We start from the raw sequence: 22,742 nt of genomic DNA on the forward strand, positions 1-22,742 counted from the left end.
TAGCACACTTCGTAATGTACGCTCGTATTTTATTCAGAAAAATATTTCAGAAACCATGTCTTATGGGGTCAATTGTACACAGGCAATTATTAAACTATGCTGCACATGAAACCATCCCAGCATTCCAGCGTAACAGAAGAGCCGTGTCCACATTGATTGAGACAGGCTTCCGTTTTTCAGCAAGTATTTTACAAGCTGTATGCATTCTCTCTACATTGTATTAAGTTTTATACTTGACATTGTACTTAAAGTATTTACCATATTATTTCAACGGTATTTTCTACCAGTATTTCCATAGAATTACGAAGTCTCCACAATCGTTAAACAGCGAGCTCGGTATTCTGCTGAATAAATAGATAAATGTGGTTTAACAGTTCCTCTACTGTTTTACCTTTTCATCTTGTAAACAACTCCATTCAATGTATTTCTTCATCTAAATATGGTTATAATAGTTCCTCTGTCGTTTTTCCTTTTCCTCTTATAAACAATTTCGTTCAACATACTTCGTCGTCAAGTTTTTTCTTCATATTTAGATATATTATATTAGGAAGCATTTCCAGGAAAGTAATTATAAATCAAAGAGTGGCACTACTGAATTGCCACCTGAAAAACTATACCAACCCAGGCTCCCAGGAATGGGAAAATTCACAGAATTCTCATCTGTATTAAGTATTATCGTTGTGAACATTTGGATATTTGAAAAGTGGAAAAAATAGCCCTTCATTGTTTATGTTCATTTATTTGCCATTTAAAAGAAAGTATCTTCTCCAATGTTTGCCTACCTGTGGCGTTTCCACATGCTGTGTAACCTGTGCCTCTGTCCCCACCAAAAGGCCTACATGTTTTTAAATAATGGAATGATTTTACACCTGCATTGCCTTGTCCAGGTGACCACCCCACCTCAGGACCCCTGTCTCCCATCTGGGGTGACCCCTCTCTGCTGGCAGTTGCCTGGTACGCCTCTCTGTCAGGGCATCTGTAGCGAAACACTGGGGCCAGGTCCCCTGCAGGGTCGTGACTCCTCTCCTCCTGGGGAGGGGGTAACCATAGCTTCTGATGGAGTGAGAGATTCTTTAGGTAAAAATAGCCCTCTGAGCCTAGGGTCTCCAGACCCCCAGAATCCCAAACCACAGGCCCGGAACACAGCTCCCCAGGTCAGAGAAACGGGTGGTGAGGGGTGCCTCCTACTTCTGACATTTTGTTCACCGACCATCATGGGCTGGCCGTACACGGCACATCACTCCTCTGAAGCTTTGCTTCCCTCTCTCCCTCTGCCATGGCAGTTCTAGTATTTTAAGTTCACTAAGTGAGACCCCTCCCCTTCTCCAGGCATCCACCAGCCCTGACAGCCTCAGTGCCATTTCCCAGGGCCCTTGCTAAGGCGTGAACCGTGTACAACAGGAGCCTCCCATATCAGTGGACTCCCCTCTTTTACCGAGGGTTCGACCCCATCATGTTTTAACGCCCTAAGAATCCAACCCCACCTACAGCTTCCAGGCTCCTGCTGCAAAGGTTGGCTGGTCCTGTCCCTCTCTCAGTGGAAACTCTCTTCTTCCCTTTGCAGACACTGTCCTTTCCTAGTTGGGGCCTGTTATGACCTGGAGGATGGATTCTTGCCTTGCAAGGTCTCCAAGCAATGCAAGTGTTAGCCCTTAGCAGTACACACAGGCCACTCCTGCAGGTTCAGAGAGTTGGGGGGTTCAGGGAGTCAAGATTTCCAAGTTCATTGGCCCCAGTATCCTGCCCCGGTGTTCAGAGACCTGAGCTTGACATGGCAGATTTGCTGAGGTTAAGAACTCAGTCTTCTCTGGGGCCCCACAACAATGACAAGAAAGTACTGCCTCCTCAGCTTCTGTCCTCCAGTCGAAGAAGAGAATAATCTCAAGGTTTTGCCAAGGAGGGCATCTTAGTCAGCTTAGGCCAGTCATAACTTGCCATCAGCTGAGTGGTTTCCACAACATATGAAGTCCGGGATCAAGGTCGAAGCCAGTTCGTTCCTGGTGATGGCCCTCTTCTTGGTTGGGGGTGGGGGGCAGCCACTTCCTGCTGTGTCCTCACAATGTTGAAAAAGACAGATAGCAGGGGGGTGAGGGGCTAGGGGAGGGATAGCATTAGAAGAAATACTTCACGTGCATGATGGGGGGATGGATGCAGCAAACCACTATGGCCTGTGTATAGCTATGTAACAAACCTGCTTGTTCTGCATATGTACCCCAGAACTTAAAGTATAATAACAAATGTGCTATGGAAAAAAAAAAGAAAGAGAGAGAGAAAGAGAGAGTGCTCTGGTATCTCCTCCTCTTCCTCATCAGGATACTGCCCATCACAGTCTCCATCTTCATGACCTCATGTAAACCTAGTCAGATCCCAAACGGCCCACCTCCCAATACCATCATTTTGAGCAGGGCTTCAACATGTAAATTGTGTGTGGGGGCGGGGTGAAGACACATCCAGTCCCTCAGGGAGGTCCTGATTTACCTGAAATTAAATATTCTCAGCTTCCATTTTCTCTCTCTCGAATGCAAGGTTTCTCAATCATGGCACTATTGGTATCGGAGCCTGAACATTCTTTGTTTGGGGGGCTGTCCTGTGCACCATAGGGTTTTCAGCAGCGTCCCTGGCCTCTACCCACCAGATGCCAGCAGCAACTCTCCCCTCAGTTCTAACCAAAATGTCCCTAGACATTGCCGCATATCCCCTGAGAAGCACAATGCACCTCTGATGGGAACTATCGCTCTAAGACCTCAGCAGCCCTCGGAGAGCGGCATTGGACTGCAGAGGTCCTAGGGCCTCTGCAGCACCCAGACAATGCCTGTTCCTGCAGGTTCCCTTTCTTCCACCACTCTCAGCCCAGGTCACCTGGATGTTTTAACAGTTGCAATACTACGGCACAGCAGAAGCTGCCTGTCCTCTGTGTAGCATGAGCGGTGGTTCTCACGGCTAGCCCACCGGCTGCTTTTGCCAGCTGCCTTGGTGGTAGGTCTTATAGGTCAGCTTCCGCAGGAGGCAGACCGTGAGACATGTATCCGCATACAGAAGGGATACTGGGGCCTGAAGCTGCAACAGCACCTACTGGGAATCAGGAAGCAGGACTGCGCAGAAGAAGTTGAACTGCAATGTCGTTAAGTCAGAAGCTTCCACTGATTTCACCGGGAGTATGGAGCTGGGATGCTCCTCAATAGTTGTTGGAATTAAGGCAAGGGCTGGGTTTTTATGTGCCTGCATCCACCAGTCACTGGATGGGGCTACCGTGAGGAGGGCTAAGGTCTTGCCTGTGGCAGCTCCCTTCAGCTCAGGCAGGCCCCAGAGAGGTACCCTGCAATGATGCTGCAATGCCAGTGCTGTGAGGAGCGGGGTAAATGAGCACCTGCGCCATAGAGGGGATATGGGCTGCACACCACGGTGGCCATCTCTTCTACGCCCAGTTACATAAACTACGCTAAAATAAACCCCTGCTCTATTTACAGGACTCCGCTTTCTGTCTTTCTCACTGAATTCTGCGCTCCTGGAAGGCAGGGGCCAGGTCTGTCTTACCGCAACCTCTTCAGCTGCCAGCAACATCCTTGGCCCTGGTTCAATTCAATTTATGTTTGTTTTAAGAATAAGTGAATGAACCAATTTAACAGCATGATTTTCCAAGCAAAATACAACACCTTCTATATTTACAAAGGCTAATGATGAGAGATGAAAAACGTTTTTCTCCTTTCGTCAAGTCTCTCCAGAGCTTAGAGCCTCTTTTAGCCTCTCGCGTTTGTGGATATGCGCGCCTCTACTGATTTGCTGCAGGGAATGGGACCACGTGGGAAGGCTTCTTCCGCGGTGCTCTGTGCCTTTCAGCAGCATCTTGCGACAGATTCCTTTGGCATCGCATGCCAGATCCAATTGTGAATTGGACTTAAAGGTACAGCACGAACACATTATCTAATTAATTAACATTTAAAAGACTCTCTGAAGAAGAAATCACTGGGCAGATGGCGTGATACCACAATGTGTAAATGATTAAACTCCAGATTTGGGGAAATTAAAATATTTTAATGGGTACCCAAATTTATGTCCTGTGCATATCTGTCCAGTGGAGCTTTAGATTTTAGTAATATTATAAGCAGGTGCCCTATTTATAGTTTAGGTTGGAAAACTTGAATTATTCAAACTAAATCTTTAAGAATGTATTTTTATCACTTATTAAGTAAGTTGTTGGCCTGTTTTCTCTTACCACAGGGTCTTCTCTTAAGAAAATGGAAACATTATGCTAAGGAGCCCTCTGTGCTCAGCGACGGTACCAGGAGAAAGGCTTTAACAGCCATAATCACGGCACACAGAGGGTGATTCTCAGAGTGTTTCTGCATATTTTCACCCTTCTGAGTTTGTTCTCACCAAAACAAGCCAACAGTGTGGGTAATGAAAAGATAAAGATTAAGGAACTGAATATAGTGACTGAGACATTTTCAATTGCATACGGAGAAAAAGGTGTCTTTTTTTTATTCGCAAAGCCGGCTACTCCAGGAGCGAGCTGCTCTCTATCTGCATTTACTTGAGTCATGACGCTAATTTGTCGGTTTTCCATGTGGGCAGAAGGGTGAACTCGGGACTGAGCAAACACTCTCCACTGTTTTCCCCTCGGATAACCCCAGCAACCTCATTTAATCGCCAGCTCTGATTGATTGATTTTGAGACAGGGTCTCATTCTGCCACCTGGGCTGGGGTGTTAATGTGCATCACGACTCGTTGCAGCCTCAACCTCCCTGGCTCAAGTGATCTTCCCGCCTTAGCCTCCCTACCAATTAGCTGGGACTATAGACACACACTACCATGCTCAGGTAGTTTTATTATTATTATTTTTAGTAGAGACAGGGTCTTACTATGTTGTCCAGGCTAGTCTTTTTTTTTTTTTTTTGAGACGGAGTTTCGCTCTTGTTACCCAGGCGAAGTAATGGCGTGCAATGGCGCAATCTCGGCTCACTGCGACCTCTGCCTCCTGGGTTCAGGCATTTCTCCTGCCTCAGCCTCCCGAGTAGCTGGGATTACAGGCACGCGCCACCATGCCCAGCTAATTCTTTGCATTTTTAGTAGAGACGGGGTTTCACCATATTGACCAGGATGGTCTCGATCTCAACCTCGTGATCCACCCGCCTCGGCCTCCCAAAGTGCTGGGATTATACCTGTGAGCCAGCATGCCTAACCTAATCTCTAGCTTTTCGAATGTTTGGGTTTATTTATTTATTTAGCTACTTTTTCACATTCCAAGCATGTAGCAGTAAGACCTTTTTCAACCACCTGCTGAAATGCCTGTAGGAAACGAAATCCAAGGTATCATGAAAGGCTCTTACACTCCTGTTGGACGTGTTTAAAGATACCATAAGTCCAGTTGCTGGGTGTGCCCCGCGAAAGAGCTGAACACCAGGAAAAGTCTCCTGTGAAAGGCGTCGAACTGTATGATCACTCACAGAGTGCAGCGGAAAATAAGGCAGATTATCTTGTTAATGTGGTAAGGGGAAAAATATGTTCCCTTAAGTTTCCTAAAATTTTACCTTTAGAGTACCTCACCTTACCTCTCAACTGGACTGCAACCGGGAGAATTTCCTTATTCCCAGCACTGAGAGCACTAATATTTAACTGTCCACTCTGAGAAAAAAACGTAGCATACATTTTGAAATTGCACACAAATGCTACAGGTAGGATGCTGATAGGCCTCTTTAACAGTACTTAACACAGAGCAACCATTCCACTACCTTTAAAGGCAGAAAAGGTCAGGAGAGTTATTGCTGTCATTAGCTCATTAACAGCCTCTCCACACCGAAACCAATAATCACCAGCAATAGAATCAGATCCAAATAGCCATAATATAACACAAATTTTACCTGAAGGAAGTTTCCAAATGTAAAACCCCAATCACCTGCTAGACCTTCATCTCATGCCTTTGATCAGGAAAAGAGGAAGGACCCTGGAGGCTCCTGCATGTACTGATGGAAGAAAAGAGTCGTGCTCTCACCCCACCAGAAAATGCCCAGTGAGATAACAATAAGTCTTTGATACTAGACAGTGATATTGATCTGGGTGCATCTGTCTCTCTTAGCAGCTGAAAATGACACCACATGTATGTGACTTCCTGCGAGTGAAGCCCAGAGGTTTGCCGGGGCCAGGGCTCAGCGGTCCAGCCCCGTTGCCCTCAGTGACTTGGAAGCCAGGTCCCTCTTGCCTCAGCAGACACACCCAGAGCCCTGCTGCCCTGTGCTGTAAACAACTTGTTTACCTCTTTCTCAGGGTCATTTGCTTTATTTCCATTGGCTGCTGGAGCATACACAGAATAATTTTTATCAATAAAACACTAATAAAATAAGCAATCAGAAAGAAGACACCCTTGAATAAGAGCAGTCTTTCTAAAACCTTGATCCTCAGAGTAAGTGATATTATTTATACCCTTTGTTTTCACTTCCAGTCCACAGTATTGTAATCATACAGAACACATTATAGCTTGCAGAAAAATAAGGTGGGCGCAGTGGCACACGCCTGTAATCCCAATACTTTGGGATGCTGAGGCAGGTGAATCACCTGAGGTCAGGAGTTCCAGACCACCCTGACCAACATGGAGAAATCCAGTCTCTACTAAAAATACAAAATTAGCCAGGCGTGGTGACACATGCCTGTAATCCCAGCTGCTTGGGAAGCTGAGGTAGGAGAATCGCTTGAACCCGGGAGTCGGAGGTTGCAGTGAGCTGGGGTCATGCCATTGCACTCCAGCCTGGGCAACAAGAGTGAAACTCTGTCTCAAAAATAAGAAATAAAAATAAATAAAATGAAATAGCATCAGCCCCATCCATACACGTTCCCTTGTAGGGAACACAAATCAAACTGTGTGAAAGGCACCCTGAACTTTGCAAACCCACAGGAAACCTTGAACAGATAAAATCCTACATTAACATTTTATTTGACTGTACCTGAGAAATGTCTCTTCAGCAACATGATTGTCCTCCAGGAAAATCATGTCATTGGTAATTATTACTTTAACCCAGTGGTTTTAAAAATACTTTATAGATGTTAAATGAGTATGTTGCTGTGGATTAGAAAGTTAAATGCTTAGGGTTGAAAATATAATTATTTTAAGAGACATCAGTTTCATTCATGTTTATTTTCTCTGTTTCAATATGCAGTGCCATGTGTATTTCCTTTCAGTGAAATCATAATTGGATTTATTCCGTGGAGATGATGGGAAGATAAGAGTAAGAAAATAAAAACAGCAGTGAAAGTAACACACATCTTTAAGGTCCGAATTATAGAATCACAGAGCTAAAATGGGCCTCAGAGATCATCTTCTTTGTCAAAAATGTACATTTTGTAGACAAGGACATAAGGCATGATTTTTGGTTGAATCCCATCCCCGAAATGAGATGTGCCAGTCCTAACTCCCTGTATATGTAACATTATTAGAAAATAGTCTTTGAATTTGTTATTGAGGAAAAATGAGGTCATTGGGTGGGTTCTAATCCAATGACTGTTGTCTTTATAAGTGGAGGCAAAAAGGCATTGAGCTCCGAGGGCACTGACACACAGAAAGAGCACCATGTAATGTCAGAGACGGAATTAGAGTGATGCACCCACAAGCCCAGGAATGCCGAGGCATGCTGGCCACACCAGAGGCTAAGAACAGAATCTCTCTCAGAGCCTTCAGAGAGAGCACAGCTCTACTGTCACCTGAATTTCAGACCTCTGGCCTTCAGAACTGTGAAAGAATAAATATTCATTGTTTTAAGCAACCCAGTTGCAGTAATTTGTTCTAACATCCCTAAGGAACCAAGAATTAGGCAATAGCAGAACCAGTAGGACTCCTTTTCAGTCCACCCTATTATGTCTCTAAGCTGGAAGCTCAAACAAGTCTCTAGAAATGCAAGTTGTTGCAGTAGGATTCCCAGAGAAAATAGTTTCTACTTTAGTTTGAGTTACCATAAAAGCAGAACTTGAGAAGTGTCTGTTCATATCCTTTGTCTGTTTTGGATGAGGCTGTTGGTTTTTTTCCTGTAGATTCTGGATATTAGACCTTTGTCAGATACGTAGATTGCAAAATTTTTCTTTCATTTTTTAGGTTGTCTGTTCACTCTGATGCTAGTTTCTTTTGCTGTGCAGAAGCTCTTTAGTTTAGTTAGATCCCATTTGCCAATTTTGTCTTTTGTTGCCATTGCTTTTGGTGTTTTAGTCATGAAGTCTTTGCCCATGCCTATGTCCTAAATGGCATTTTGTAGGTTTTCTTCTAGGGTTTTTATGGTTTTGGGTTTTACATTTAAGTCTTTATCCATCTTAGCCAGAAGAAAGAATGAGACCATGTCTTTTGCAGGGACATGTATGAAGCTGGAAGCCATCATTCTCAGTAAACTAACATAGGAAGAGAAAACCAACCCCTGCCTGTTCTCACTTGTAAGTGAGAGTTGAACAAGGAGAACACATGGACACAGGGAGAGGACCAGACAAGGGGAGGGAGAGATTAGGACAAATACCTAATGCATACAGGGCTTAAAATCTAGATGATGGGTTGATTGGTCATGGCACCTGTATATCTCTGTAACAAATCTGCACGTTTATTTTACTTTAAGTTCAAGGATATATGTACATTTCTGCACATGTATCCTGGAACTTAAAGTTTTTTTTAAAAAAAGGCATAACTTGATTCAATGATTTGAATAAAAGGATTGCATGTGAGAGGCAATGCATAGAGTGGGGTGTTGAGGCAGGAAAGGTGTTAGTCATTAGTGAGGCATGACTGAGCAGGTGCCTGTTGTGGGCAACAAGGTGCAATCCTACTGGGCCTCCTGGGAGACTACATGGAACCTGCTTAGGAACTTTCCCACTGCGGAGTATGAACTGGGGTACTCAATTACTCTTGATGCATTAAGTTGGTCCCCCTTCTCATCTGTTCTGGGGTGTCTAGCATATTCTTCTGAAAGAGAATGTTTTCAGGCCAAAAAAACAAAGAAAGTTTCAGGCATGTCTGCAAGTTCTATTCAGGGTGGGTTGGGTGAAGGTGGGCAGGATCCAGACAGCGTCTGGTACAGCTTCTTTTCTGTCACCTAAGATATGTATTAATGACAGCAACAAATGTGATCCTTTGTGAATTACAGGGTGAGCATAAAGAGTATTAGCCAAGAAAAAACATTCAGAAATTTTGAAGGATTTTTCTAAAAAGAGAAAGTTACATAAGGAAGAAAGACAATATTCAGAAGTGACAGTATTGGTATTGGCAAAATAATATTTTAGTACAGGAGAGAAATGCTTTCAATAATCCTTTCAGAAGTGCAATCGATCTTTATTATTCACAGACTGCATCTGCAAACTTGCCTACTGGTTAAAACGTATCTGTAACCTCCAAGTCAATAGTCATGGTGATTTCAAGGTCATTCACGGACATGTGCACAGTGGTCAAAGTTTGAGTCACCAGCTGAGGTTGAACCAGGGGACATTTTGCCTTCTTGTTTCAGCTCTCATTATGTAAACAAGCGTTCTCATTTTTGGTCCATTTAGGTGCACACTGTCCACTTTTATGATTTTTGTTGGTGATCTTGCTATTTAAAAAGGCTCCCAAGCTACTGCAAAAGTGTTATCTAATGTGTCTAAATACAAGAAGGCTGTGATGTGTCTGAGACAGAAAACATACCTGTTGGAGAACCTTCATTCAGGCGCCGGTTATAATACCACTGGCTTTCAGTGTTGATGAATAACCATACATATTAAACACGGCCTCTTTAAACAGAAACACACAGAAAACAAGTCTGCTGTTGATCAGCTGATGAAAATGTTGTGACCAACACCTTGAAGGAAGTGAACTCTGGCTTTCCCCTAGGAGAAATGGCTCAGTATTTGCTGATTCTGGGTTTGTGCTGATTTTATAAAACGTAACTACAGCTAATAACAAGAATCATTTATACTGTGAAACTTTTGATCAATTGTTTATACATTGTAAACTCCCTTTACTTTTATATATTTTAAATGCTACTACAACTGGCTTTTCAGTGAAGAAAATACTATCTAAAGTATCACTTTTTCATTTTACTTTCGTTGAACCATTGAGTTTAGGTACAGTAAAAGGGTGAGAATAACTTTATTTCATTTTACTTAACCTCCCTCATCAAATTGGTGAGATGCTTGTGATTGAGAATAAATAAATGTATACATACATGATACATAGTATTATTCACTTTTGTTGGTAAGCACAAGGAAATGTAGTTTAAATTAAAGTCATATGTTCATTTATTCCAGTTAAGTCTAAAATTGGAACAACCATAAATGAATGAAAAGCAACTGAGCAAAAATGATTATTTGTGGAGATTATTGTAACAGAGAGCTAAACTAGTAAACTGAGGCAGGGAAGTTTAGGAAGAAGTTATTGCAGAATGTTGATGATAAAGCGAGGATTAGGAAACTTAAGACCAAGTCTGTGTTTAATCACAGATTTCAAGTCATTTAGATATTTTAGCTCAAACCCCCAATTCCTCTCAAGGCAAAGTATTGGTGTTTACTGTTCTTGATGGCTGATTTTAGCAATTCTTCAAAGAATGAAGGAAAATGTGCGGGTTCCCAGCAAGTTGGAATTCATGTGTGTTCCACAATCCTTGTCATGTTTTCCCAATGATGACTCGAACCACATGCTTTTTAAATTCCATCTGGTTAGAGAAATTAAGAGCAGAGACTTTCTCCATTATTTCAGTTCCCCAACTTGAGAAAAACAGAGCATTATTGTTCAGAAGAGTGAGTTTTCTAATTGACTTACCAAGGAGAATATTCATATTGTTTAACAAGTTCTCAAAATGCATGAGAAGCTTGAGATTTTTGAGATTCAGACTCAGCCAGCCGTTCTCATTTTTGTTCTTGTTTTTGTTGTCTTCTCCAAAATGTTCATAAAAACTTCCTGTCTAGAAGGCACGTTTGTGTGGGATTCCAGATTGCTTGGGTGGCTGTGGTAAGAACTGAATGTGAGCTTTAAAGTATGCCTATGCAATCAGAAGAATGCAGTCTTTGTTAAATGTTTCCCTCTGTAAAGCAAAACCAGTTCCCTGTCCCAGGAAAAGGAACCCCTCATTAGCTACATAATATCCTTTTTTCTGCTACCAAAAGCTCATTACACCTGACTCTGCTCTTCACTCCCTGCAGGTCTTCCCCATCCCCTGGCCTAAGCAACCCCCATGCAAACTCCTGTACTTTGGGGACAAGACAAACAGGGCAGTGCTTCAGTTGGCACTAAAAATTATAGGTCTGGTAGGGGGGTTCACACCTATAATCCCAACACTTGGGGAAGCCAAGGCGAGTTGATCACGAGGTCAAGAGATCGAGACCACCTGGCCAACATGGTGAAATCCTGTCTCTCCTAAAAATACAAAAATTAGTTGGGCATGGTGGCACATGGCTGTAGTCCCAACTACTCCGGAGGCTGAGGCAGGAGAATCACTTGAACCCAGGAGGCAAAGGTTGCAGTGAGCCGAGATCGTGCCACTGCACTCCAGCCTGGTGACAGAGCAAGACTTAGTCATAAAAAATTAAAATAAATAAACAAAGAAATATTGTAGGTCATCGCTATGGACTGCAGAGTAGAGCTGTGAAAAATGAACATCTTGCCGGGCGCGGTGGCTCACGCCTGTAACCCCAGCACTTTGGGAGGCCGAGGCGGGTGGATCACGAGGTCAAGAGATCGAGACCATCCTGGTCAACATGGTGAAACCTCGTCTCTACTAAAAGTACAAAAAATTAGCTGGGCATGGTGGCACGTACCTGTAATCCCAGCTACTCAGGAGGCTGAGGCAGGAGAATTGACTGAACCCAGGAGGCGGAGGTTGTGGTGAGCCGAGATCCTGCCATTGCACTGCAGCCTGGGTAACAAGAGCGAAACTCCATCTCAATTAAAAAACAAAAAAATGAACATCTTTTCGTGTTTCTGGGAAGAAAAGAAAAAGAGGGGAGAAGACGATTGTTAACAAAACAAGACTAAAAGTGGAGAGCTGGTTAATGAATCCATTAGAATGGAGAAAATACAAGAAGGGTAACAAGAAAGAGAAGAACTGCAAGAGAGGTTGAAGCATTGGCTGGAGAGTCAGACAGCCAGGCCCAACACTGTTCCATTTAAACAAGTCATGTGGCCTCAGCATCCCTGCAGCTGAGGAAAACATGACAGTACGTGTCTCACTGGGCAGTTGGGAGGACTGGGTAGATGATGCTGGGAAGTACCTATCTCCAGAGTCCTACTGCAGACCCTGGAAAGCACGCATTTCTTATCCAGGCAGTAACTGAGAGGGACACCCCTCTCTGCTGGAGCAAACATGTGGGACATCACATTCCAAAGGTATGTTAAATCGCCCCCAGGCGATTTAAGGGAGAAGTGACTCATACACTGAAGGGAAACAAAACTGTGGCACTGGGAAGTGAGACGCAGAATGCATAGCCCAATAATGAAGCAAGACCTTAGACCACACGTATGTTATATAACCCGAAGGCATAAACCTAGACCAATGGGTGGCAATTCCCGGCAGATAGACTCTAGCCAGAGAGATAAAACAAAGTAAAAACAAGTAAGTACAACTACAGCAAGGACTTGGGGCTAAACTCGACTCTCTACATGTGGAAATGATCTGTCATCCGAGCTAGTGAATTCATGATTCGGGTGTTAAGATAAACAGTTTAAATAATTAGCAAGGAAGAGGCAGCAGCAATCAAAGCCGTGGGTACAGCTGGGAGTACTATTTCCTTGGAGCAAACAGTGCCATAAAATAGACCTGAGACTTTTTCCCTTTTGATGGAAGCTTGACCTGGGCCTCGGAGGTGCCTGCAGCCAATTGCAGAGTCTGGTCCATATGAGGATTTGTCTTCTTAAAGCAAAATTAATATGGCCTGAGAAGGACACTTGCCTCTGTATTTGAGTCCTTGTGGATGACCCATAGCCTAGCTTGACAGGCAGACAAGACTGAAAACCTAACTTAGGAGTACGCACCTGCAACAATGGCCGAGTGTTGACGAATCCCAGACACGCCTTCAACAACGGCTGAGGGTTGACCAATCCCAGACGCGCCTGCAACAACGGCTGGGTGTTGACCAATCCCAGACGTGCCTGCAACAACGGCCGGGTGTTGATCAATCCCAGACGTGCCTGCAACAACGGCCGGGTGTTGACCAATCCCAGACGTGCCTGCAACAACGGCCGGGTGTTGACCAATCCCAGCGGCCATACTTCAACCACTCATAGACAGCTGAGCGTTCAAACTGTGTTCAAAGAAGGCAAATGTCCATGCCAAGCTGCAAGCTGGAACCAAACTCACTGTTTCTGTACCTCACTGCCGATTCCTGTACATCACTTGACCTTTTTTGCTTATGAATTTGTTCTTACCACAAGGCACTCCTGGTGTCCCTAGATAGCATAATACCAGACACATAGGGTTTAATAAACACCAACTCTTATTATCTTACCATTTTCTAGCTATAAACATTGTTCCGTATTTGAACATGCTGTCACTGCTATTCATTCTGGCTGAGACACGGTTCGCTTCCAACGCCTGCGCTTGCGATGATGCCAGTGTCTCACTCACAGAGTGTTACATTTTCTCGTTGGCCTCGCAAGGTAAGATGAGAGGCTCAGCCTGGGATAAACTGTGCGCATAGTGGGAAGTAGAGTGCATTAAAGGCCAGCAGTGGATTAGCCCTTGTGTCTTACCTTCCTCATAGCATTGCAGCTTTAAGAGGAAGACATGCTGTAAGCGGCACTTCTTCAAATCGTAAGGAGCAACGATGTTACAGAAAAATTCATCGACTTGGTGGAAGGAGAAGAGAGTTCACACTGTTACAGGAATCATATATTTTTTTCTTTTCTGAAGCCTTAATAAATATAAATTTAAAAGACACAGTATCTGTTTGAAAATGAAATCGCTTTGGTGGAATACTACTCAGCAATGACAGGGAATGAATGATTGTTTGCCACTGAAACTCAAATGGATCTTAAAATAATTATGTGAGGAAAAAGGAGCCAGGCAAAAGTGACCGTGCATGACCTTACTCCATTGATACATAATTCTAGAACATGCATAGTAATCCGTAGTGACAGGAGGCTGAACAGTAGTTGGCTGGGGAGGGGCTTGAGCAGAGGCAGAGCAAGAGAGATTACAAAGGGGTGGGAGGAACTTGGGGGACTGGGTTACACATTTCCTTAAGTGCAGAGGGGCTTATGGGTATGCACATATGCCAAAGTTCATTCAGTTGCTTGTCCTAGTTATGTACCATTTATTATATGTAATTCCTATTTCCATCAACCTGTTAAAAAGTAAATCTACATTTTTCTTCTCATACATGGGTTGGGTGTTGATATACAACCATGGTTTGAATATTTCTCCAAATATTCCAAATATTTTGCCAAATTGGCTTCACAGATGGTTAGTTATCCCCAAACTCAGAGAGTTGTAAATATTAAATATGTACAGCTTCCCACGTTAATCAAACCTTGATGAAGTGGCTTAAACATTGTTCACCAAACCTCAAATCCTGCTGAGACTTTTTTCTACCACCTCGTTTTCAGATCAGGGTGACTTTTCTCCTGCTTCTCCCTGTGTCCTTTCATGGGTTCCACATCACTGAACCAGTTTTTCTTCACTGATGTTACAAATGCTTCATTCAGGATTTAGTGATATGTCCTCAAGTTTACTCAGTATTTTAGGTACTTTTCATAAACGTGAAGTGGGATAAAATGATAGAGACTATTTTCCAAGTTTTCTCATGGAGTCTAATTTCCTTCTTTTTGGTTTCTCAGATAGAGGCTCAATTGTAGCATATAGTTAAATTTATAACACATTCCTATAATAAACACTCAAGTGCCTACCTTCAAGAAAGAGAAGGAAGACGATGTTCTTAGCAACCTACTAAGCCAGGGGTTTCACATGTGGCCCCCAAACCGGATCTCCTACATTGAAGGAACTTGAGTCAGAGAGATTCTCTCAGATGTTGATTGAATGCTGCCAGTGTCGGGAATGGATCAGGGAAAATAGTCCTCTTGGCGGGAGATTGAGGCATTGTCAGGCACTCAGCAGCCCCAGTGTGGCTTCCGGACCCCATGCACGGCTGGTGCACAGCTTCCTGTCTGCAGCAATCTGATGAAAACTTCTGCAGCATTGGCACCACCAAAACGGCCACTGACCGAGGAAGACCCAGCCCACCGCCTTCCCACTCCACAGGGCAAGAGACAGCCTCGGTCAGCCTTGGACGTCAGAGCAGGCCACAGTGATTAGCACTCTCTGGAGTCTTTTTCACTTTCCACAGGGAATTTAAATAAAAGCCAAACAAGACTAGAGGCAAATATCCAATTGACTAAGGGCTCCACATCATTCTGCTTGCCCGTTTGGGAAGAAGTCTCTATAATTAACTAATTTTCATTCTTAACTGGCATGTCCACAAATGCGAGTTAACGAAAGGCAAATATGGCCTAAGTAAAATATCTCTTGCTATGAAAATTCTTTAAAAAAAAATTCCATCTACATAAAATGTTCCCAGCCTTTTTCCCTGCATTTCACTTTTGGAAATGTATTTTAACTCTATAATCAGAAACACATATGAGGATTTGTATCAAGGATGTAGCTGTTTATAATTTTGTAATTGTAACAATATGTATAAGACAGAATGAAAATATTTACATTATTTGTACTAATGAAAAATTGGAAACATCCAGTTGTTTGAGTTACATAAACCTGCAATGCTATGTCCATCCCACAAAACATGCGAGCTTTAAAAATAACATTTACTAAGAGTTTTAGTGATACAGAGAAAAACATACAGTAGGATGTTAATTAGTACATTAGTTAACAACTAATTCATATTTTCTTGGTCACTGTAGGCCTGTAGTGGGCTTGCTGGCCTCCTTCATTCCTTGATGAAGGTGGCTTTTGTTCCTGAGAATGTCACCATTCAAAATGCTGAATGAGCACTTAAAATTAGGAATAAATTATGAATTCTCTAAGGAACATTGTTCCCAGAAGCCCATTTATAGTGGCCTGAATGCATTTTTGCAATAAAATGCAATAAAAAATTGCACAATTAATGTAAAGTTCTCATGAGAATTGAAGGTACAAAGCAGGTAATGAAATTTCAGTATATTGTGCCGGAACAGGGCATTCAGTCAGTGCTGTGATTTCAAATAACATACATCTGTGCATGAGAAAAAATCCAGAATATGAAACAAAATCTTCATATAGTATTTCAGGTAAATTTACTTGCATACCCTTATGCATATTCTAAATTTTCTGCAGTGAGTTTCTGATGCATTACTAATTAAAATGAACTTGACTACAGATAGAAGGGAAATTGACAATAGTCATGGCTATTCTTAAAATGGCAAATAGTTAATCCTGGCATCCACAAAATTAGATGGGAAAATAAAGTGATCGTGTAGGAGGTAGAATATAATATAACTTCTAAATTGACCTATTTTTCACAAAAGTAGTTGTTATTAGTTTTACTGAATGACACGATTATTCTGATAACTGTTGAGTTATTTAAATTTGCTGATTAATAAACAGGAACTTAATGGCAAGAGTTTTGGCTTTCCAAAATTCATCTGTTGGAAGTGTGGGAGAGGTGAAAGAGAGAGAGAGAGAGAGAGAGAGAGTATCCATACATTTAGGTGTTTTTAAAAATCATGTATTTTACGACGTTCCAAGAAATTTATAAGGCAAATTGATTTGTTTTGGGCTATTGACAGTCCTATGTAAATAAAGCAACCTACTGGAATAAAACAGCGTCTCTCCACACCTCTCAGGAGACCACCTTCTGTATCTTGAAAGTCCCTGTAATCTTCAACTCACTGTCTCTGAGAACTACAACTAATTTTTATTTTCTTCGTCACTGTAGACTCATAGTGGGCTTGCTGGCCTTCCTCATTCCTTGATGAAGGTGGCTTTTGTTCCTGAGAATGTCACCATTCAAAATGCTGAATGAGCACTTGAAATTAGGAATAAATTATGAATTCTCTAAGGAACATTGTTCCCAGCAGCCATTTATGGTGGCCTGAATGCGTTTTGGTTTCCGTTTGCTGCATAGGTTTTGCAGGTACTGGAGCCATGTGGCCTTCTGAGTACAGACCTCTCTTCCCCTGGGCTTCTTAACCACCATGGGATGTGTCACCTGGAATTGAGTCCACTCCTCAGTAATTACTTTGTTAAGCATAAAACATCTGATTTGACTAGCCATTGTCAGTTCCCATAATTTGTAATGGATTTGTTTCTCTGTTTCTATGTTCATTTCCTGATACTTATAAAGAGCACTAAATCAATTGATAAACCACCCATAATAATTAACCAATCATAGTGAAATCATTTGTTACCGAAAACATGTTACTCAAACCTGCATTATTACAAAGGAGGAAAACCCACTGCCCTTTGACAGTTATTGCTACATGATTGCAAAAGAGCAAGTGGGTGAAAGTTGTAATTTTTCTTTCAGACACTATATTTGGCAGAGAACATAGATTGCACCATTCCGGTTGCTCATACTTATAACTCCATAATATGGACTGTTTTCATAGGCAAATGAATTTGCGAAATCAGACCTACCCTTCCGGCCTATGCTGCCTTAGCTACAAATATCAACAAAGTCAGCAAATAAACAATTCTCGAAGGAGCCTTCCAGCAAGTTCTGCAAGTATCATTAGATTCCTGCGGGAAGAATTTTGCAACTGTTGTTTATCCATCTACCCCATTAACCAAATCAATGAATATGTATTGAGCACCAACTGTGAGCAAGGTGCTGTGTTGGGTGGGGAGAAGACACAGGGATGTGTAAAATACTGTCTTACTGCTTGGAGTTTAACTGTAGTACAGTAGGTAAATTATGTATGCAAGTATATAAAAAATATAGGAAAAGGTAAATTACATCTGAGCAAAACTAAATGAAACCAGAGCCCCACCTTCACATATCCTCTACACAGAACTCAGCAGGAAAAGCAGGCGTCACCTTTCAGGTAGATCTCCAGCTTGCCCACTTGTTGACATTCCTCCTCCCTGCTGGAGCAAATGGCACTGGGCTCACCTTGGCTGACTTCCCATAGTCTTCCTCTATCTGCTCTTGCAATAAGTCCCATCTACTGCAATAAGCATGAGGTTTTAAAAATCAAGACCTGATCACTGAAATATCTGCATAAATCTCTTCAATCACTTTCCATTTATTATTATTAATAATTATTATTATTACATTTTTATTGAGACAGAGTTTCTCTTTATCACCCAGGCTGGAGCGCAGTGGCATGATCTTGGCTCACTGCAACCTCCACCTCCTGGGTTTGAGCAATTCTCCTGCCTCAACCTCCTGAGTAGCTGGGACCACAGGCGCCTGCCACCACAACTGGCTCTTTTTTGTATTTTTAGTAGAAACGGGGTTTCACCATATTGGCCAGGCTGGTCTCAAACTCCCGACCTCAGGTGATCTGCCCACCTTGGCCTCCCAAAATGTTGGGATTACAGGCGTGAGCCACTGCACCCACCTCTATTTTTTTGTAGAATAAAGAACAACATTTCCACTCTGGTCTACAGTGTCACGGGTAATCTGGCCCCTGCCTATCTCTCTAGACATATGCTGGGTCATTCTTTCCCTGCCTTACTCTGCTGAAGCCACAGTCTTGGGACTGTTGAAGTGCCACATTCTGTTTTAGGGTCTTTGAAACACTGTTCTTTCCACCTGGACTTTACTGTTCTCTCCTTCCGTGAATTTATCGGACTCCAAATCTTTCTTACACTCTAAAGTTGAAATGTGCTGCTCTGGGGAATCTCCTCTAAGCCGCTTGTCTGAGCCGTATCACATGTACTTAGAGCATCCTACATTTTTCGGCTGGTGGCCTTTACTTTAGTTAGACACAAATGTGTCTAACAGGATACTTGAAATGTTGGTGGCTTAAAACAACAAGGCTCTACATTCTTATTTAAGAACAGCAGGCTACGTAGAGCTGCACGCGCTCAGAAGGCTCCAGGAACCCAAAGTCATTCTAGGATCTCACATGAATCAGACTCAAATCTGGCTTCCACTGCACTGTCCATGATGACTAATTCAGCTCCACCCAGCAGTGAAAGCCACATTCCAAATGGCAGGGTGAGGAAGTTAAAAAGAAATGAAAGGCATGCCCCCTACTTTAAGACTGCATCTCTTAAACTGTACATGGCACTTTAACTTACAAGCCATTGGTTAAAACTTAATCGCATGCCACATCTAGCTGCAAAAAAAAAAAAAAATGTTGAAAAATGTCGTCGATGATTGGTGGTCATTGTCCAGCAAAAAATAGTGGAATGAAGAGGGTGGAGTTACTGCTGTGAGTACTGTCTCTGCCACAGTGCTTGTTCTAGGTGGTAGCTGCTTGTAGGCAAGGCCCACGTCAATTTGCTCACCACTGCGTTCCTGGAACCTGCATGTCTACTCCCAGCACATTGTAGATAATCTATAAAAACCTGCCGAGTGAGTGGATTAATGAATGAATGAACGGTCAGTGGGTATCTCTAGAGAGAATGTTCAGAATGGAGGGAGTGAGGCAGGTCGTCAGAAATGTGTCGTTTTAAAGGCATGATTTGAACCGGGTGGGTGAAAAGAATTGGCTTGAGGAAGTGGGCTGTGAATGTTCCTGCCAGGAAAATGTGAGCACTGGCCCAGAAAGGGTGACGCTCCAGAGAAGTCTGGAGAAGAGCGAGAAAGCCACGGCGGGCAGGGTGCTGTGGCTCACGCCTGTAATCCCAACACTTTGGGAGGCCAAGGGGGGCAGATACCTGAGGTCAGGAGTTTGAGACCAGCCTGGCCAACATGGGGAAACCCCATCTCTACTAAAAATATGAAAACTAGCTGAGTGTGGTGGTGTACACTCGTAACCTCAGCAACTTGGGAATCTGAGGCAGGAGAGTCTTTTGAACCCAGGAGGCAGAGGTTGCAGTGAGCTGCTCCAGTCTGGGTGACAGAGCAAGAGACCTTGTCTCAAAAAAAAAAAAAAAAAAAGTCACAGCAAAGTGAAGAAATAAGAGAAAATGTCAGAATTGCAGATGGGGCCGAGACTGCAGAGCAGTTTAGTAAGTACTAACATCTGGGGAAAGCACCACCAAGCTCCATGACCATCAGGGGTTCCAGTGATGAGAGCACAGCATGCAGGGCCACTTGTCCCATCAGTCCGGGAATACAGACATCTTAGGATGTGCAGACCACAGCCAGACCAAAACAGTTCACGTGGAGAGTCCACCACTCTATCGCACAGCACCTCCTAACCCTTGTGTCCAGTCATCCTGCCTCATCCCTGGTTAAGAAAATAGAAGGAAATAGGAACGCATCTACTGCCACTAGCTCTACCAGCCTAACAGCTGATAAAACTGTTATTTATTTATTTGTTTTTTTTTTGTTTGTTTATTTTTGGAGACACAGTCTTGCTCTGTCGCCCAGGCAATCTCAGCTCACTGCAAACTCCACCTCCCGGGTCCAAGCGATTCTCCTGTCTCAGCCTCCCAAGTAGCTGGGACTACAGGTGTCCATCATCACTCCAGGCTAATTTTTCTATTTTTTAGGAGATGCAGGGTTTCACCGTGTTACCCAGGCTGGTCCCAAACTCCTGAGCTCAGGCAATCCACCTGCCTCAGTCTCCCAAAGCCCTGGTATTACAGGCGTGAACCATTCATTAGGCCTGAACTTGATATCCTATTTCTATGCAATAAATGCCTTGTTTCTTTGCTCCTCTGGATGACAGAAGTTCTTGAAAGCATCTGAAGCCACAGCCTCTTGCCTCCCCTCTTGTTCTGTCCCTCACGCTCTCTCACCAGGCTCTTCCAGCTTCACTGTCCAGAAGTCGTTCTTTTCCAACTCGCTTGGAAAATGGCTACTAGACGCGGATCTCACCTCCCTCTCATCTCTCCCATCCTCGCAGTGGCACTTAGCACATGTGGATACACACTACCTCCTGGCACTCTTTCTCTCACCTTCCATGGACCCCATGCTCATGCTTTTTCTACATCAGTCTCCACTCTAAATGCTGGGACTGGATGGGATCCCTCTGCTCTGTCTTCTAGATTGTCCATTTTTATCCAGTGGCTTTAAACATGGTCTACATACCAGTGACCCTCCAGTTCATATCTCTAGCTGTGAGCTCTACCCTGAATTTAGTCCTGGCTTATACACCAGACATGCAACTCTTCATTTGTCATTGCCCCTTGTAAGTCTAACGGGCTTCTAAACTTAACCTGACAACAGAAAACTTTTCATTTTCCCCAACACTATCTGCCCTGTTAGATGACCCTACAGTCTACCCGGGGGTTCCAGTCAGTTCTTCAGATGCATCCTTGATTCACTGTCTTTCTTCACATTTTTCCCCCAAGTTCATTGTCAAGTCATAATGACTCTATCCAAAAAACATCCTAGAGATGTTCCCTTCTCCCTCTGCTATATCCACCAGCCACAGCCTCTGTCATTTTACTCTTGGAGTGTGTAAGAGACATCTAACTAAGCTCTCTGCTTCTTTATTTGCCTTTCTTGCTGTCCTCTGCACATGATAGCAAGAACATTTTTAATGTACACCCCTGCATGTCAGTATCATATGCCGTATACCCCACCTAAAGGCCCCTCTGAACCCTTGGCCGTGTCCACCACTCCTGATGACCTGGCCCTGTTCGTCACTCTGACCTTTGCATATTGACTTGTCCTCTTTGTCATGACAACCACTCTTGTAGACCAGCTGGAGACTGGGGCCTCAATCCAGGATGACATAGCAGCTAACAGGTTTAAAGAATAGTTAATTAGTTTGTAACACCATCCTCACTTCCCTCCTTTCCATGCCATGAACATGCCACGTTTGCTTCTCCTTAGGACACATGCTTTCATTGTTCCTCTGCTTGAGATGTCTTTTCCATGCATCCTTCATGACTGGGACTGACTTACCACGTATTCCTTTTTCACAAATGTCCCCTACTTTCTTGGGGACTTTCTTCGTCTTGCATTCTAATTTACTTTGTAAAAACTCAGGTTTCGTCACACCACCTTTTTTTCAATAAGACTCAACATTATCTGATTTTTTGTTTATTTAATTTTCCATTTTGTGAGTCCACCTCCCTCCCAGGGTAAGCACTAAGGTGGCAGGAATTTATCTGCTGTGCTCACTGAGATTAGCCTTGCACACAGCACTATGCTTGGTACCCAGCATATGCAAACGTGAGCAACATGAGCTGGGGAAATGAGGACAATAATGAAGACAGTGATCATTGCTGGCAAGTGTAGAATTAACAACAGATTCTGAGTACATAGCAATGACCCAAAAAGTTTAGAGGACTTTTAAATGTCTGTCCCACCCAGTCTGTCATTTAGATTCATCCTGGTAGGACTCACTTACTGCTTGGCGTTAGGCTCAGGGTCCAACCTTGCAATGTACTCAATGTTTGTGTTTCCCCGCCCCAAACCCCACCCCCCCGGGTGATGTTATATGGAGATGGAGCCTATGGGAGGTGATTAGGTCATGAGGGAGGAGGTCTCATGAAATCTCTTTCCAATTTTGGTACAGGTGCTGCTGAAGCAAGCACATCATGTTGAAATCCCATCCCCCACGTGATGTTCCATGGAGGTGGAGCCCATGAGAAGTGATTAGGCCATGGGGAGGTGTTCCCATGAATGGGGTTAATGAGCTTATAAAAGCAGCCCAAGAGAGCCCCCTCGCCTCTTCCATCATGTAAAGACACAGTGCCCTCTAGGAATCAGGAAGCAGGCTCTCTCCAGACACCGAGTCTATCGGTGACTTT

At 43.4% G+C, this 22,742-nt stretch overlaps 1 long non-coding RNA gene across 1 annotated transcript; it reads right to left on the bottom strand.

Annotated features, from left to right (window-relative positions):
- Positions 1–7,110: 7,110 nt before the first annotated feature.
- LOC103794512 (uncharacterized) lies at positions 7,111–12,936 on the bottom strand. The gene is made up of 4 exons (XR_013525584.1): positions 12,879–12,936; positions 11,749–11,911; positions 10,754–10,937; positions 7,111–10,646 (listed from the first exon to the last, which is right to left on the bottom strand). It is a non-coding gene; the product is annotated as an uncharacterized LOC103794512 (long non-coding RNA).
- Positions 12,937–22,742: the final 9,806 nt, after the last annotated feature.

The sequence above is a fragment of the Callithrix jacchus genome, chromosome 1 (genome assembly GCF_049354715.1).
Source record: "Callithrix jacchus isolate 240 chromosome 1, calJac240_pri, whole genome shotgun sequence".
NCBI classification, from domain to species: Eukaryota; Metazoa; Chordata; class Mammalia; order Primates; family Cebidae; genus Callithrix; species Callithrix jacchus.